We start from the raw sequence: 19114 nt of genomic DNA, 5'->3' as shown, positions 1-19114 counted from the left end.
CTTATATTTTAAAAGAGAACTCTTGAGACTCAGGCATAGAAAACAAACTTATGGTTACCAGGGGGTTAAGGAGGGAGGGAGGGATAAATTGGGAGTTTAGGATTGGCAGACACAAACTTCTATGTACAGAAATAGATAAACAACAAGGTCCTACTATATAAGCACAGGGAACTATATTCAATGGCTTGTAGTAGCCTCTAATGGAAAAGAGTATGTGTATATGCTGTACACCAGAAACTAATACAACATTGTAAATCAACGACACTTCAATTTAAAAAATAGGAAAAAGTTTTTAAAAAGACAGTAAAGATTGAATCATTCTTAAATAAGAGAAAGAACTCTTGAGATAGTAATGCTTAAATCAAAGGACTATGTCTCTAACTGACATCTGGGGAGCTGTGTTTGGGGAGGGGAAGGCCTTCGGGCTCTCTCTGGCCCCCTGGTGGCCATCACTTCTCGGTCAGTTCTCTGGATGTAGATGACACAGCAGGTCTCGTTTCTAAAAGACGGTGTTTTTTTTCTTAAGAGGAACTGGAAGGTGGAACTCCTGCTATTTGGTCAGAACAAAATGGGGAAACTGAAAGCAGGTGGCTGCCAAGCCCAGGAGAGTGTGTTCACAAGCTGCTCTCACAGGCCCAGAGTTTGTGCTCAGAGCTCCAAGGCCCCCAGGAAGGCTGGAGGAGTCAGGTGTCACTCAGGAATTCTGAGACGCAGTGGAAGCAACACCAGATTAGCAGGGATAAGAACTGCTTTCTGAAGGCCCGCCTCTGCCACCAGCTAGCCAGATCCTGAGCGAGCCGTCACCTCTCCTGGGCTTTTTCTCGTCAATTAAAATATTCCAGGCAGGAAAAATATACCCTGAGATGTTGGCAGAGGTCCTCGCTCCTGTGGGATTACAGGTGGATTTGGTTTTCTTCTTAATGCCTGTATCAGTCAGTGTTTCATCAGAGACATAGGACTGCTTAGCATGACAGAGAATGAGAAGTTTACTGTAAGGATTTGACATTTTGCACTTGTGGGAGCTGGCTCAACAGCTTGTGTGTGACTGTTGCATGTGCTTCAGGGGCTGGGCCTGAAGTCAGGAGGGCACGTGGTTAGGAAGAACAGCGAGTTGCAAAGTGCGAGAGAGCAAAGGCAAATTGGAACTTGCAAGAAAAACGTGGTGCCCATAAGGTGCACTGGAAGCTGTGTTGGTCTCTTACTGGGTCCTTTGTCATGGAGCTAAACACACATCTGGCCTAGGAGATGAAAAAGCTGAAGGATGAGATCTGGTGGGAACTGAACGAGTTGTGGACCTAAGTGCTGGCCCAGGGCCAACCAGATGAGCCAGCAGATCTGAGCCAAAACACAGCGCCTGATTCCACGCAGCCTTTCTGAGCGTAAATGTGGATGCTTTCCTTCTGCTCTCCAAATCTCCTGTAAGTTTTGTGGCCAGCCCTAGCCCAGAACCCGACAAAGAGAGAAATTCTGGAAAACATAGTTCCCATTTAGCTATATGGACACAGTAAAAATCTACCACAATTCCTTTTTGTATTGGCCAAACTGTCTTTAATCAGCATGCATTACTTCAATAATTTCTACAAGAAAAAAAACTTTTAGAAGTCCCTAAAATATCCAAATGGCTAATAAATATATGAAAAGGTATTCAATTCCCTAACCATCAGGAAAATGCAAGTGAAAAGCACAACATGACATCGCTACACACCCAGAAGAATGGCTAACAAGTAAAAGACAGACAACACTTGGTGTTGGTGAGGGTATAAACAGCTGGAACACTCAGACATTACTGGTGGGAATGTAAATTGGTACAACACTCTGGAAAACTGTTTGGCAGTATCTGCCAAAGTTGAACATGTGTACACTGTATGATCAGCAATGACATGTCTAGAAATACTTATGTTCACAAAAGACATGTGCAAGAATAAACATAGTGGCATTATTTGTAACAGCCAAAAACCAGAAACAATTCAAATGTCCACCAACAACAGGCAAGTAAACCATGGTGAATTCACACTATTCCACTACCCAGCAACGAGAATAAGTAACCTATAACTACTTACAATAATAAAGGTGACTGTCACAAATGTAACATTAAGTGGAAGAAACCAGACACAAAAGAATACATATTTCTAATTCCATTCCATCAAGTTCAAAAACAGGAAAAATGAATCTATGTCTTTAAACTATGAATAGGGATTGCCCTTGAGCGATTTGTGACTAGAACAGGGTCAAAATGAGATTTCTAGGATGCTGGTGATGTTCTGTCTCATCATTTAGGTTTTGGTTACATAGTGGTGTTTGCTAAAACAATTTATAGAGCTGTATATTTATGATCTATGCACATTTCTGTATACATGTTATACTTCCACAAAAAGTTAAAAAAAATTGGTAATCCCTGGTTTAGGGAACTAAGGATAACCACTCTTATTATATTACAAGTTGAAGGGATCAAATTTAAGAATGTGTATTACAGTGCTTGGGGAAAAAAAAAACCCTGAGGAATATGTAGACATGGGAATAAGGAGAGAAAACAGAATATTTAATCTGGGTTGGTATCTTTTAAAAACTGTAAAATTTACACAACATAAAATACACCACTTTATAATTTTTTAAAGAGAATGTGTGTGGTTGTGTGTGTGGCAGGGGAGGTACTGGAGAGTGGGAGGTGGGAAGGTGAGATAGGTTTCCTGAGTGTCTGATGAGCTTTGGCCATGGCCTGCCCTGAGGTGACAAGCATTTGCTCTGCTTGCTAAGCTAAAGTCTTGCGACAAAACAGGAAAATGTCACTGCCCCCTGAAGCCAGGCTGGATCAGATGACAGGAGTGACTATGAGTTCTAGAAGTGCCACTAAACCCAGGTCCCACTCTGCTCCCCTAGTCCCACAACATACAGTCAGCCTCACCTGTGACTATCTCTGCCCCCAAAGCTTCCTTCTTTATCAGCAGCCACAAGAAAGATGAGGATTACAAATTCAGCAAGGGCTTCAGGTGGCAGTCCCAAGTCATTTTGCTCTTCAGAGTGATGACCTGTCAGCACTGCTAGGCTCACTGGGGAAGCTGGTTCTTTATTTGGCTCTAACACCGGCACCAGCGCCATCTGGAGAGGGAAGGAACCCACAGCTCTTAAATACCTACACTGGTGCAGAGGCCAAGGCTTCCAGAAGAATCTGTCCCTTCCAGTACCACTGGAGAGGATTAATTGAATGCCTACTGTGTGCTTGGCATGACACTCCCAGGAAGACATCTGAGCCTCTCAGACACCAGCAGCGGGCTTGGGACTCAGCCAAGGTTCCACAGGCTAGAGCTTTTTAAGGGTAAGAGAAATCTGGATCAATTACAGTGGGTGACTCATGCTCCCTCTTCCTAGAAGCCTAACCAACCCCAGATTTTATTCTACTAAAATCAAGTTAAAATGAACACCCTGCACATGTATGTAAAGAGAAGTCTGGAAGGACAATAGCAGGAGTTACCTTTGAGTCGTGATGTGGGGTTGCCATCTCTCTCTTCTTTGTACTTTTTAAGGCAGCATATGTAATACTTAAGCACATGGCCTTTAGAAAGCAAACACTTCGGTTCAAATCTCAGCCTTGCGGTGTACTAGCTGTGTGACTTTGGGCAAGTTACTTCACCTTCTCTGCAAATGAGAATGAAAACAAACCTACTTACAGGAATACTATGACTTTTGAGTGAAATGATGCACATTAAGTACTTTAATATAGTGTCTTATGCAGAGAAAATACTCCATAAATGGAAGCTATTATTGTTATATTTCTATACGGTTTGATTTTTTTCAACACATATTTTAAAAATAAAAACAATACTTAGAAGAAGGAGGAGGAGAGAGTAAGGAAGAAGAAGAGCCCTGAGGGGAAGAGGGTTTATAGGAGGGCAGAGAGCAGGTGGAGACTTAGAGGGGTGTGGCCAGGAGGGCGGGGCTCAGCTGTGCACTTGGTAGGGAGTTGAAGGGGACTGTGAGACTTCTTTTTTTGGCTTCCAGCTGAGGAGCCATCTCTTTCTGCTCTGGGATGCTGCCCCCTGCATCCTCAGCTCAGACATAGGAGCATCTGTCCCAATCAGCTCTATCCTGGCCAAAGCTCTGATTCTCAGAGAATCCTGGGGCCATCAGAGGTTTCTTGTCATGATCTGGGTCCAGGGCGACCTGACCAGCTCAGCACAAGGCTGGTGTCATTCATCTCCTGTTCTGACAGGCTGTGTCTGGGAGGTCAGTCCTAAAAGGCTGGCCCCTTGAAGATGCTCCTCATTAGTTCCTGAAGTTCAGGATTCATTTTACTTTTAATAAGACACTCACTGCCGTGACATTTTCAAGGTAACTCTAGACAAGGGATTGTTCTTAGGTGTGGCAGCCTCCCTCTCCTTTGCCGAGGCTTTTCCTTTTCCTTTAAGTGGATGCTGGCTCGGGCCCTCCATGCCTGGCCTGGTGCAAGGCACACACCGTGGGTTTGCCTTTTGTCACACTGAGCATGCCTCCTGCAACCTCGGCTGGCGCACACATTCTCCCATATTTGGGAGTAAGCCGGAGACTTGGCGGCATGTGGGTTTCTGTTTAAAATTCCAAAGCCAGCAGGGCGTATATTATCCATTTCCTCAAATCCAACATGCTGTAAAAGCATGAGTCAGAGTCGGATAAGCTTCTTCCCAGGGGAAGTTGTGTCAGTTGGTTAGTGAATGTAATTAAACAAGGATAATGTTCACTGGCATTAGCTGCAGATTAATGTAGAGAAAAACAAAATCTCCATCTTGAGTTTGCAGTATTCCTGCCAAGATAAGACAACTTCCCCAAGTGTCACTGATCAGAAAAGGCAATCCAACCTTTATGAAATTGAGGGGCACAGGGGATCCCTCCATCAACGCTCTCCTTCCACATAAGTAAATAATGCAGCTATTAGGACCGAGGGGAGAGATGTATATTCTGATTATTTTTTAAGGTATTTTTATGAGAGGGTGTTACATGTTAGCAAATATCAATGAGGTTTATTTTATCTGATTTAATCCACCATCACCCAGAACCAGGTGGTTGAAAGCAGACTCTGGGGGAATGGAACATGGGACAGATAAGATCTGATAAGTGCTGGGGATGATATCTAGTTTATTGTGCTTTGCATACCAATGAGCCCTTTGGGAGGTCCCTCCAGGAAGCCTGGAAGCGACACCAAGGCCCTGAGCTCCAGAGGGCCTGAGAGGATGAAGATATCAAAGGGGAACTTAGGAAATGAAGGGTAGGTCTAGAGAGTATTGGAAACCCATGGTTTTTATAGCCTATTTTAGCCTAGACAAGTCCTCTCCACAATCATGGAAACCATAAAATAGAAAGTCAGTTCTGGAAAGTCCAGTGGAAGTCATTTAGTCCAGCCTCTCTTCAGAAAGAGCAAACTGAGGTCTACTCAGAGAGGTTAATTAATTTGCTCAAGTTTGCCCAGCAAATTAGTGGCAGGGTTGAGACTTGACTTAAGTCTCCTCTTTTTATCTTTCTACCAAACTGCTCCTGGGCAGTTTCCAGGAATGATGAATCAACACATGCTGACCTCATTGGCCCATCCTGCAAATATCTCCTTGGGCTTTTCAAATATAATCTCTACTCAGGGTGTGAGAAGCAATGCTAAACCGTATCTGAAAAAGTCTAGTCTCCTGCCATTCAGGTGCCTCCTGGCTTTGGCAGCATAAATAAACAATTTCCAAATGTATTTTTTCTTAACATCAGTAAACAGTGTGCTAAATTTCACATAACTGAGATTTAAAGCTTATTGCTAACTAGAACAGCCTCTGGAATTAAAGAAAAAGGAATCCGGGAATGTTCTTTTAACTCTCTGATGAAGCATTTCCCTCCACCCCTCACCCCCGGCCCCTTCCACCTGAGAAAGTATTTAGAAATATACTTGATCTTTTTGGCACTTCTCTGTGTTTCAGTATTTTCAAGTGCTCCCTCTGATGCAGGTCAAAGCATTTTGTTTTTCTTAAATGTAAGATTGTAGTCTTTCTGCCCAAAGAGGATGAAAAAGACTTTCCCAAATAAGGCAGTTTTGCTGGAGTGTGTGTGGCCCAGGCAGCAGCAGTTGCTGGTGTCTTAACTTAGTCAAATACGGTAGCTCCACTAAGCTGGGAAGCATTTAGGGACTCATTAGCACTACTGCGCAGCTGAACCACTGGGGGTCGGGGGTGCTGCCAGCAAGTGACTGTGACAACCAGGGACACGAAAAAAATTTGTAGAGAAGGCAAAGTTTGGTTTTGGCACAGCCCTGCTCTCCACCAGAGAGAGCCCTCCTTCCCAGCCCGAGTCTTGCTAGTGTCTGCTCTCTATTTGGAAAAGAAGAAGGATGCTCCGATTCTTTGGAATCAGATAGATTTGAGTTAAAATCCTAGCTCTTCACGTACAATCTTCGTGATCTTCATTAAGTTATTTAACTTTTTGAGCCATTTTCCTTTCTTTTAAAGTAAAAATAATAGTGCTTATCTTATGGAACTGTTCTGAGGAATAATTATCTAATAAATCTAATACATGTAGTAGGTTCTAAATTCCCCCTTTCAGGTTCTAAAATTACAGTTGGCCCTTGAACAACATGGGGGTTAGGGGCACCAACCCTCCACACAGTCAAAAAACTGGGTATCCTCAGCCCTCTGTATATGCTGTTTCTCTGTATCTGTGGTTTCCCATCCACGTATTCAACCAACCACGGATGCTATAGTACTATAGTATTTGCTACTGAAAAAAAAATCTGCGGATAAATGGACCCATGCAATTCAAATCGTGTTGTTCAACTGTACTCTTTTTCCATCCTTTATTTACTACCACCTCTCTTATCAGAACACCTTTGTTTGGGTCAACTCTACTTAACCAGGGGTTAGGAGGAAAATGTGATTATTAAAGTAATCTGAAAATAGTAATAATAAAGTAATTTGTGCTAAGGTGTGAGTGACTACAATAAAAATGTATTAGCCCATATAAACTTCTGACTTCTGTAAGCAGGGATGTTGTTGTAAATGAGATAAATAGTTTTCTTTTCTTTCTTTCTTTCTTTTTTTTTTAGGTTCTTTTTTTAAAAATTTATTTTTAATGGAAGTACTGGGGATTGAACCCAGGACCTCAGGCATGCTAAAAACATGCTCTACCACTGAGCTATACCCACCCTGCCCCACCAAGAGCTTTCTTGAGATATTGGGGACACTTCATTTTGCAGTGCCCCTTAATTTATATCACCATGCTTTATTCCACCTGCCCCTAAGGCCTACCCAGCCTCTTAGGGGGAGAAGAGGCAAGGGTTCCATAAGAGTCTATAGCATTCTGGAAGCTTGATAAATAGGATCATTCTTTTTCTTTCCAGTCAGAGGAATGCTAATCATCTTATTTTAAAACCTGTTGAAAAACATATACTCTTGGATTGCTAAATTCAGACCATACTAGAGTGAGAATCTTTGACAGAAGTTTCTTATCTGAACAGCAAAGGCTTGTCCCAAGTCAGTACCCAAATAGAACAACAATTAACCCCAAACCAAGTAGATCTTAAGATAACCTTGATGTCAAATGGTGCAGTCACTTTGGAAAACAGTGGCAGTTTCTCAAAAGGTTAAACATAGAGTTACCATATGACCCAGCAACTCCACTCCTAGGTGTATACTCAGGAGAAATGAAAATGTATGTTCACACGAAAACTTACACATGAATGTTCACAGCAGCATTATTAATAATAGCTAAGTAGAAACAACCCAATGTCTGTCAACTGATGAATGGATAAATGAAATGTGGTACATCTACACAATGGAATATTATTCAGTCATAAAAGGGAATCAAGTACTGATACATGCTACAACGCAAGTGTGTCTCAAAAACGTTATGCTAAGTGAAAGAAGCCTGACACAAAGGGCCACATATTAAATGATTCCATTGATGTGAAATTTCCAGGAGAGATAAATTCATAGATAGAGAAAATAGACTAGTCGTTGCCTAGTGCTGGGGAGGAAAGGCGAGTATTGTTAATTGGTATGCAGTTTCTATTTGGGGTGATGAAATGCTCTAAAATTAATTGTGGTGTTGGTTGTACAACTCTGTGAATATACTAAAAAACCGTCAAACTGTACACTTTAAGTGGGTGAACTGCATAGTATACAAACTATATTTCAATAAAGCTGTTACACACACATACACACACACACACACTAAGATGGCACAGTGCTTGCTACCTTGTAGATACTTACAGGTTGGTTGGTTAAAAGATTACAGTTCTCCTGGGGTCTGGCAGATGGCCCTGGTGTCCTGTTTGGAGATCCTAGTGAGTGGTCACTTGTTGAGACCAAGCACAGGTGGGAGGAACCAGGGTGAGGACCTCACAAGCGCCTCATTCTGTACTCCTGTTTGAGTGACAAGAAACATGAATAAAGCAGGAGAAAACAGGCCAGAAGATGGCTTCTAGAGTACATTTTAAGAGCTATTTCTCATACTGCTGCCATTTTTTCTTAAAAATCTAATTTCTCTTTAAGCCCAATAAATAAACAAGCCTTATTAGAGGGTATTATTATTTAAGATTGGAGTCACTAGAGAAATCATATGATTACTAATTCTACAGGCAACAAATTAAAACGGCATGCTCCAATCAGCCATAGGGAAATGAGACGGGATCTTTGGCAGGATGCTAGATTATTAATAGAGATCTTTTGCACTAAAACAAAAAGCCCCAAGTAAAAAAAAATTTAGTTAGAATGGCTTTGCTTCAAAGATCCAAATGATCAATGGAATAATAAAAGCAATTCTTTGTAGACTAGGAAATTTAATACTATTAGTATTTGTTTCAGGATCAATTTTGGTAAAAATGGCACCACAGGTTCATGAATTTTTTCCCCACCTCAGGAAATTCTCCCTCTTCAATTTGTAAAATAGAAAAGAATAACTAAAGCACAATTCAGACCTTAAGTCATCAGTCTCCATTTCCTCATCTAAAACATAGATGCCAAGGAAGCAGGATAAATCCCTATTTTTCAGCTTGAAGCATGATTTGATAATATAAGAATGCATTTAAATTAGTAAACACACAAAATGGTTGACTTCACATATTTTAAAATAGCATTAAAATTTTCAAATGCAATGCATGTTCATAATAAAAATGTAAAATGAAGCAGTATGTAAGTTATTAATAATAATTACTAACAAGTAATGCATATTAACATTCTGTCCAGCACTAGGTTTAGAGGTAGCAGACAAGATTGGAAACTGAAGATCAGAGAGGTTAAGTAACTTGCCTAAGGTCACACATCTTGTAAGTGGTAGAATCAGGATTCTAAACTATGCAATTATACTTTAATATTTAAGCTAAGTTTCTTTACACTTTGAGTATAAAAGTCTATCAACTTCTCGAATCCTCTTCTACCAAATTAACTATTATTTGGAGTTCACTATATATTAGAAAGATGAAGTTTACTAACTGGAAAATAACCATTAGCTTTTTTACTAAAATATCAATGTATCCAGGTATGTTATATGATATAAAAATTAATTAAACATATAAATTTAATTAAATTTAATTGATTATATGTGACTAATTATGTAAAACTAATTAAATATATAAAATTAATGTATTGAAAAATATATCAAGATATTCATGGGCTCAGATACTAACCCCAAATAAATGAAAAGACACATTCACACAAAAACATGTACATTAACGTTCACAGCATAATAGTTATCCATGATAGCCAAAAAGTGGAAACAATCCAAACGCCCATGAACTGCTGATTGTTAATAAAATGTGGTATACCCACACAATGGAATACTATTCAGCAATAAAAAGGAATAAAGTACTGATACATGCTACAATATTGATAAAACTTGAAAATATTGTGCTAATTGAAAGAAACCACTCACAAAGGACCACATATTGTATGATTCCATTTATAGGAATTGTCAAAAATAGGTAAATCAATAGAGACAGAAAGTAGATTAGTGGTGTCTACGGCTGGGGGTGAGGGTGGTTGAGTGGGGATTGAATGAAAACAAGTAGTAGGTTTCTTTGGAGGGGTGATGAAAATATTCCAAAATTGGCTGTGGTGATGACTACACAACTCTGTTAAACATACTAAAAGCCATTGAACTGTATACTTTAAATGTGTGAATTTTTATAGTATTTAAATTATATTTCCACAAAGCTGCTACAATGTCATTCATGATAGTGAATGTTATAACCAAAATCCTTTTGGTTATCTCAACTTGTCTTTGAAACCTAATAAATTAATAAAAATAGAATCAAGAACTCCTTCATAAGCTAAGGTAGGTAGTTTGCTGCTCAGATAGGACAAGGTTATAATGAGAAGAGAAAGCAGAAGTTCAAAAACCACAAGAAAGAACAACAGAATTAATTATACTGGTCTCACAGAAAAAAGAAGAGGTGACTTGTACAACAATCCAAAGCATGTCTCAGCTTTAATCTATTGCTTTGGTTCATATATGGCTTCTAAAAGCCTACATACTTATTTTAAATGATTTTAAAATATAACAAATTTCTGGCAAGGGGACAGGTGAATTAGCTGTGATGGTGTAGTAGCTAAGCCCCCAATATGGCCCTTGATACACCTCCTGTTCTCCATGTTTTTGTGGAGTCCTCTCCCACATGGAATCTGGATTGACCCTGTGACTCATTTTTTAAAAAATTACTAATAATTTAAGTTTGATTTAAAATGTCACACAAGAATTTGAAGCTAGATGATGGGTACATGCAAAAGATCAAGTGGAAAAGTGACTTAGAGAGGCCATAGAGAAGGAAGCCCAGCCATTCCCGCAGCCCATCTGAGTTCAGCCTTGCACCCATCCTCACCAAGGCACCAGACATGTGAACGTGACGTCTTGGATATTCCAGCCTTGTGCGTCCCCCAAATGACTGCAGTCTCTTCTGACATCTCATGGAGCAGAAATGCCCAGCTGATGTCAATCAATCCACAGAATCATGACAGGTGATACAATAAAGCCACTGAATTTTGGAGTGGTTTATTATGCAGCCATAAATAATTGGAATGGGTATTTTTGTTTTCCCTAAATCTCCTAACTCCACAGGTGTTTGTGGGCCTTGCTCTTCTAGAAGCTCTTCAGGAAATAAGCTGCCACAGTTTTTCATTTTAAAACCTTTCTACTTGGAAATAATTTCAAATTTACCAAGAAAAGTTGCAAAATAGTACACTGAGCTTCCATATACCTTTCACCCGGACTGTCTACTTACTACCACTGAATCATCTGAGAGTAAGTTTTAGACACCAGTTGCCACTCTCCTTTAACATTTCAATTTGTATTTCTTGAGCACAAGGATACAGTACAACCATCAAAATCAGGAAATTAACATCAATCCAATTATTATTTGGGTTATTTGGATACATCATCTAGTCTACAGACCCAATTTAAATATCACCTAATGTCTCAATAACAACCCCTCCAGGTTCAGGATCCAATCTAGGGTCATGTATCTCATTTATTTGTCATGTTTCTTTAGTCTTCTTCAGTCTGGAATAGCTTCTCAGTTATCTTTCATGACCTTGATGGTTTCGAAGAACACAAGCTATTTTGAGAATGTTCCTCAATTATGGGGGCTTGTCTGATGTTTCTTTATAATTTATTTGTTATTGTTTTGCAGGAATGTCACAGAGGTGAGGCTGCACTTGTTTCTGGGTATCATATGGGGAGGCACATGATGTCAGCTTGATCCATTGTTAGGTTAATTTTATCACTTAGTTAAGATGGTGTCTGCCAGGTTCTCCACTATAAAGTAATGAGTAATTATTTTGTGGCAAAAATCTTTGAGATCATGTGAATACCTTGTTTCTCATCAAAATTTCACCAGTGTTAGCTTCCATTAATTATTCTAACCTGAATAAATTATTAGCCAGATGTTTACCAAATGGGGATTTTCTAATCCTGTCATTCCTTCTAGATTTATTAGATTGGATAGCGTTTTCCTTTCTGCCTAATTAATTAATTAATACCAGAATAGACTTATGATTTCTCTTTTACTCACAGGATTACAATCTGTTACTATTATTATTTATTTCGATACTCAAATTGTCCCAGACTTGGCCAGTGGGAGCTGCTTCAAGCTGGTTACTACATCTTACAGACATGTCCCCATTATTCTTGAAACACTTCTTTACTTTTTGGAGTCAAAATGTTACTAACACATCTTGTATTTCTCCTGCTCCAGTTACGGAATCAGCCATTTAATTAAGGAGCTCTGGTTCTTTTTAGTGCATCATGGTATCTAGAAATCAAGAGCTAAACATGTTCATTGTTATTGGAATGCCATTGCCTCTAGACCCTCTCAGTGAACAAACTAGAATACACATGTACTACACACAACTACATCTGTCTGTCTGCCTAGCTACATAATCAGACCGTGGTACTGGTATCTCCAATTCCTATGCAACATTCCAGGGTATATTCTAGACTTCTCAGTTTCCATAGTTGTAATTCCTTTTTCTGCCAGTGAGAAATCTGTATTTATTTGCTTAATCCCAGGCATGCCACCTTCACCCCTTACTGGGGACCAGAGGAAATGTTGGCCCCAATGAAGGGGGAAAGGAAAAGGCTTTTTCCCCAAGATGTGTCAGAAACTTAAGCAATATAGAGCAAACATTTATGTATATTTAACTATTTTGACCATGCGTGACCATTCTTTTTTTAAGTAACAAAAAGGACAAGTAAGCTTGCTTAAATCTCCATATATTATAATTAACAAAGATTTTAGCAAACAAGATTTTCAGTGGCATCTCTGAAAGTAGTGGAAAGACATGAAATTGCAAGCTAGAAGGAGCTGGATTTAATTTCTGTTTCTAAGACTTCGTGGAACAACCTCAGGTAAATTTCCTAAGTTTTCTGAAATGCAGTTTCCTCTTCTGTAAAATGGAAATGGAAGAAAGACATGATTGTATTTAGGATTAAATGAGACAAAAATGTGCCATGGATTGTCTTTTTTAAAAAAATGAAATTAAAAAGTTTTTTTCCCTTTAAGGGAGGCACTGGGGATTGAACCCAGAACCTCGTGGATGCAAGCACACTCTGTACTACTGAGCTAAACTCCCCACCCCATGCAGTGGATTGTCTTGATAGAGACTGGATTTTTAAATTTTTTAAAGCAAAACAAAAATTGTAACTTAAAAGTTACGAGCAAGTTCTTCCTGCTAAGAAGTGAAGATCTGGATACACGTTAAGAATATTGCCTTCTGTTCTGGAAAAGTCACCACTTTGTTTTTAAATTACGCACATATACACAAACTATCCACCCATTGTTCTTGAGAGAAAAATTGAATACAGTAACAGCACTCCAATATAGTGATTTCCATAAAGAACTTAAGTGTTTCATAATGTAAATTGAGTGTATTTTTTTAGCCACCTTGAAGGGGAAACCTCTCCTTTCCTCTATGAATTTAGACTGCCCTAAGCCTATAAATTATTGCTCATTCTTGAAGAGTAGTGTAATTTTTTCCAGTTTTTTGTTTTTGTTTTTTTTTTAATGAGGGAACCTGAGAACTGTAGGAGGGACCACAGGCATGAACTTCACCTCATGTCAGAGGAGAGACTATGCACAGTGACAGCTCTTGGCAATTACTGCCCTTCACATAGTAGTTTTTAAGATAGAATAATACAGAATATATTGATGCTGGCTGTGTTAGTTCAGGTCCTCTGAGAAGCAGAATCAAGATGCTATTAAATGTGTAAGAAATTTATTAAGGAAAATGGCTGTGAGAGAAAATGGGGAGGGAACCAGGAGAGCTGGGACAGGCATTTTTCATACTGTGGATGAAAAAGTAAAGAAAGTCACTACACAGAGAGGAGAATGAAGCAGATGCCCAGAGGAGACACAGAGATACATATCTGCTATTGTACCTGACCACTCCCTGTCCCCTTTGTCTCTTAGAAGGCTGGGCTGTACCTCCTCACTTGGATTCTGTGAGATATTCTTCTCTCTATGAAACATACGCCTTTTGTTTTGTTTTGTTTTAAGTGCATTTGACTCCTGACTAAGAACTGCCACATGTGGGAAAAGTAGCCAAGAGGAGAGCCACACCTCTTTCCTGACACAAGACTGTGGATAACCATGGAGAGAACCAGGGCTTGGTGGAAGGGAGCACAGAGGTGTCCCCTGAAGTGGTGATCTCCTCAGGTCCCTGAGAGAGACCACAGGGTAAGGAGGCCAGGGGTGCAGAATCCTCCAGATCTATTCCTGACCCCTCCATAGATAGCCCCCTCTCACTGGGTCACATTGAAAAGGTGACTTTTGGGCAATCAGAGGAATGAGTATTGAGTATCTGTCTTAGTATGAATGGACACGTGGCTGAGACTTGTAATCTTAGGCTGATGAAACCCAAGCATTTGGGTTACCTGGTAAAATGCTTCACAACAGGCCTGCAGTTAATGCTAATTATTTTCATCCACTTTCCAAGATTCTCTGTCATTTTATCAAGTACCATGCTCCAGGGTCACTTTATGAATCCACTCTAATTTCTGGAGCAATCACTTCTGAGCACATAAAGAGTCATGCAAGCCTCCCTTGCTTAGGAGAATAAATTACATTTTAGGAATTTTGCGAAGTGACTTACATTGTCTTATTGACTTCCATTAAAAATGACCAAATAAGGGCTCTAAAACATGCTGACTATAAGTATCTTTAGAAAATGTAGTAAAATAAAAATAAAACCTCTTTATAAAAAGCAAAGTTTATACAGGTCACATACTGGAAAGAAAATAAGAGTTCTCTTAGAAAAGACAGTAATACAATCATTCACAATACTCCAAACTAGAATACTGTGCTGCTCGCAAAATGCATCCCCAAATAAAAATATTAAATGTACTCTTGATGCTAGAGGGCATATGCGGGGTGTGGTACAAAAGAGGAAGCAAGAGCCCTCTTCTCTGAGTGATTTGAATACCTTGATTTACTTCTTAAGCAGGTGCAAACCATTTATTACACTTTCTTCCCTTTTTTCAGGCTAGGGACATAGATGAGATTGAGGAATAGCTACGTGCATTAATCAGGGCTCTTCTGACTGCAGATGGGAGAACCCTAAAATAACTCAGCTAAAACCAAAGGGAATTTATTGGTTCTGATATCTGAGTGGTTTAGGGCAGGCTCTGGCTTTAAGCATACCTGAATTCGGGGCCTCAAACAATGGGTCAAGTCTTTTCTTCTTTCCCTGTCTTTGTGCCCTGCTTTTCTCCGTGGTTTGGCCTCGTTTCTTTCTACTCCAGATAAGCCTCTGGGGAAACTGTCTCCAACAACTCCAATTTCACATCTTTCAAGTTTAGTAACTCCAATAGAGAATGACTCTCTCTCAATACCCATATGTCCATTTCAGGGAAGGATTCTGATTGGCTCTGCTAGGGTTGTGTGTCTGTTCTTGAACGGTTGACTGTTACCAAAGTGGTGGGATGATTGACCAATCCTGGGTCATAGTTACTCCACTTCGGTAATGGTGAGGGGAAGTGGTTGGAGAAAAGAGATAAGTATAATTAAGAGCCCCACCAAGTCATATGAAGTAGGAGAGGAATTCCACAAACCAAATGGTATGTATGTTAGGAGAAAAAGGATAGAGGAAACCTACTGAGTGTTCTGTGTTACAGCTCCCTGAGGGTAAATGGCAGAGCCCAATGTATATTGATAGACTTTTCACCTTTGGTCTTCTCTATGTCTCGAGAGTTTCTTGGGCTAATAACTACAATTTCCTTAAGCTGATGAGATTTTTTTCTTTAGCCCCAAAGCACATGATAAAATACTTTTGATTTTTCTTCCATTAGCATTTGAATTTACTGCTCTTTCCAGACTCCTTTGCTCAGTAATATCTACATAAATTGTTATCTTTGGACTTCAAGAGACAGTGACATCTAAAGTTAAGATCCAAAGTCTGTGAGAAATGAATTGGGTTTTAATTTAAAGCCTTAATTAAGTTTCTTTAACTTTCCTTCAGCTTTGACCAAAGGTAGAAAAGAAGCAAGAACAAAGGCAGTGATGGGAAGTATCAGGGTGCTATGCTGTGTGTGAACATTTTACCAAATTTATAAATTTCAGGCTTTCTCTTAAGTGAATTTCTGATAATCATGGCATTCCTGTACCAGACAAAAAAGTTTTCTTTATAGAAGTGTAGAAATCCATACTGTACCAAGCATGTGCTTACAGATGGAGTGCATAGCTTCCTAAGTTAGAGTTTACCCAGTGCCAGATCTTGGACTGATGGTGTCTGGAACACCAAGGGATCTTATTTTCTTAATTTTTATTTATTCATTTTAGGTTTTTTTGGAGGGAAGGGGAGGTAATTAGGTTTGTTTGTTTGTTTGTTTTTAGAGGAGGTACTGGGGCTTGAACCCAGGACCCAGTGAATGCTAAGCATGCCCTCTACCACTTGAGCTATACCCACTCCCCTGAGGGATCTTATTAACCATACAGATTCTTTGGCCCCATCACAGACCTACTGAGTCAGGGTATTCTAGGCAAAGCCTACAAATTTGTGTTTTGAAAAAGCTCCCTTAGTTGATTCTGAGGTGCAGCCAAATGTTAGAACTACTGACCTGTATGTCTGGAAGACTCCATGCCTCTGAATGTTCTGCCTGTTGTCCTACTACCACAATGCCTGAAATTCTCATGTTCCACTTAAATATTGAGGATTTTCATTGATGTGCAAATGTTATCAATGTGTGTTAATCAGGTCTCCTTCAGTTGTCAGTGATATAAATCTAACCTAAAGGGAAATGGCTGATAGAACTGAGAAGAGGAAAGGGGCTTTTCAGCCATGGCTTGCTTCACTGTTCAAATGTCATCAAGGACTGGGTCTTTCCAGCTCTTAGACAGCTCTCTCTACCTAATGGGGAAGAAAGTTGTTGTCAGGCCATGATTCACAGCCTCAGGGGGTGGCCGGGTGGGTGTGTGGAGAGGGAGTGGAGAGGATGGGGAAAGAGAGAGAGGGACAAACAGAATTTTCTAATAGCTCAGCATGAGAGTTCCTAAGAATCTTGAGCCATTCAGGGGTCACATGCTTATCACTGAGTGGGAAAAGAGGTGTGGTCAGCCTCATCTGGACCATCTGCGATAGGTTCTCTTTAGGAAAGAAGGGTTTTATCACCAAGATGAATGTGATGCTTGGAAGTCAAAATAACAGATGATTGCTACAATACGGTATGATGGGACAAGGAACTCATAAGCAAGGGCCAGTGCTTCAAAGTGTAGTCTAGGGATCCCCTTGAGTCTCTGAAACAGTATTGGGGGTCCACATTATTTTTCATAAAATAAGTTATTTATGTTAACACATGATGGGTTTATTATGGTTATTTTTAAATGAATAAATATGTAAAAGTTTTATAATTTCTTTAAAACAGTAAATATTAATAACTATAGTCACATAAACAAAAAAATCTTTGGGGTCCTCCATAATTTTTAGGACTGTATAGAGATCCTGAGACCAAAAAGCTTAAGAACTGCTGGCATATGCAGAAATTAGCTAACAGTTTTGCCGAATAGTAGCTTTACTCTCTAGGGTTAAACTGGGATCTGCAAAAACACTGCTGAAAGAAGTTCTCTGTACATAAAAATCTAGGACTGAAAGTTCCATTTGATGGATTAAGAAAACCCATGGGAATGAGGAAGATATGAAGAACCCGTCTGCGCAACTAAGAAAACTGTGTCCTCTTACCATTTTAAGTATTTAACACGTGCAAATTAAGGATTGTTTGGAAATGGTGAAAAGATAAATGACTGCATTTGCAGTCATTTTAAAAAGAAAAGCAGGAGAAATGAATAAATAAAATATCAGAGTAGGCACTAGCATTGGAAAGTTAGAAGCAGCAAGAACTATTACATTAAAAATGGCTTCCGATACTTGCCTGGCAGGGGAGACACCACGATCACGAAGGCGGTTTTCCCAGGGCGAGGCTTATCCGTCGCGCGCGGGATGTGCTGACCCCTTGCGATTTCCGCAAATGTGGGAAACTCGACTGCATAATTTGTGGTAGTGCGGGACTGCGTTGGCGCTTTCCCCTGAGTTTGCGGTATGAAAACACAGAGCTGTTGTTGTGTGTTCTTTTTCTTTCTCCCAGAAGCGCTTCTTGACCCCCCGCGCTGTTGGTGACGGGGTCTTGGCCGTCCATCCCCCGGGCAAAGGCTCAGCGTGTGCGCGGCTTGTTCTCGTTCGGCGGGGAGCTGTGCATCACCCGCCACGCGTCTCGCGCGGCTCGTGGTGGAACTTCACAGCAGCTGTCCGCGTGGGGCACCATTTTCGGTCGCTTTGCAGCGTTTGCTCAAGTTCTTACTTAGTATGGCGGTTAGTGCACTTCTCAGAGGCACCGGGAAGCTTTCCCAGCAGCCACCGGGTTCTCGTGCAGGCCCTGCTTCAAATGCAAAAAAAAAAAAAAAAAAAGGGTTCCGAGAAATATGAGTGTATCTGTCCAACTAAAAGACATATATGAGTGTTCATAGAAGTTTTAGTCATATAGCCAAAATTTGGGGAAAAAAATCAAATGTCCACCAACAGGACAAAGGCTAAATTTTAGTATATTCATAAAATGAAATACTATGCAGCAACAACAAAAGAACAGACTACTGCTGGATGTGAGCATCTGGATGAATCTCATAGCTATAATGATAACTGGAAGAAGCCAGGCACAGAAGAGTACATACTGTGTGATTCCATTTGCACAAACATCAAGCACAGGCAATGCTAGTCTAGGAGGATGATAGAAATGAGATCAGTGAGTACTTCCGGGGGAGGGGTGTTTTAGATAACTATTCCTGTGTATGGAATTACCCAGAATATTAATGGCATAAAAGAACAAAAAATATTTATTATCTCACGTAAATTCCTCTGGGTCAGGGATTTGGGAACAGCTTATCTGGTGGTTCTAGTTTGGGGTCTCTCATAAGATTGCAGTCAAGTGTCAATCAGGCTGCAGTTATCTGAATATTATACTTTAATAACATTTTTCAAAAAAAAAGCGATCACTTTCCTATACAAATTGCTAGACTGTAAGCTCTGTCTGTCTGAGTCACCACCTCTGTGCACCTGGCACAGTCTGGCATACAGTAGGTGCCCCATATCAAGTTAGTTTCTTTTGGTTGCAATCGAAAGAAAATGCTAATCAAACTGACTTA

The 19114-nt window shown here is 40.0% G+C and overlaps 1 non-coding gene across 1 annotated transcript; it reads left to right on the top strand.

Moving 5' to 3' along the window:
• Positions 1–17842: 17842 nt before the first annotated feature.
• Positions 17843–18007, top strand: LOC116156151 (U1 spliceosomal RNA). Its single transcript, XR_004140001.1, has one exon. It is a non-coding gene; the product is annotated as a U1 spliceosomal RNA (small nuclear RNA).
• Positions 18008–19114: the final 1107 nt, after the last annotated feature.

This window comes from Camelus dromedarius, chromosome 8 (assembly GCF_036321535.1).
Source record: "Camelus dromedarius isolate mCamDro1 chromosome 8, mCamDro1.pat, whole genome shotgun sequence".
Taxonomy (NCBI): Eukaryota; Metazoa; Chordata; class Mammalia; order Artiodactyla; family Camelidae; genus Camelus; species Camelus dromedarius.
This window is presented reverse-complemented; position numbering and strand designations above follow the sequence as displayed.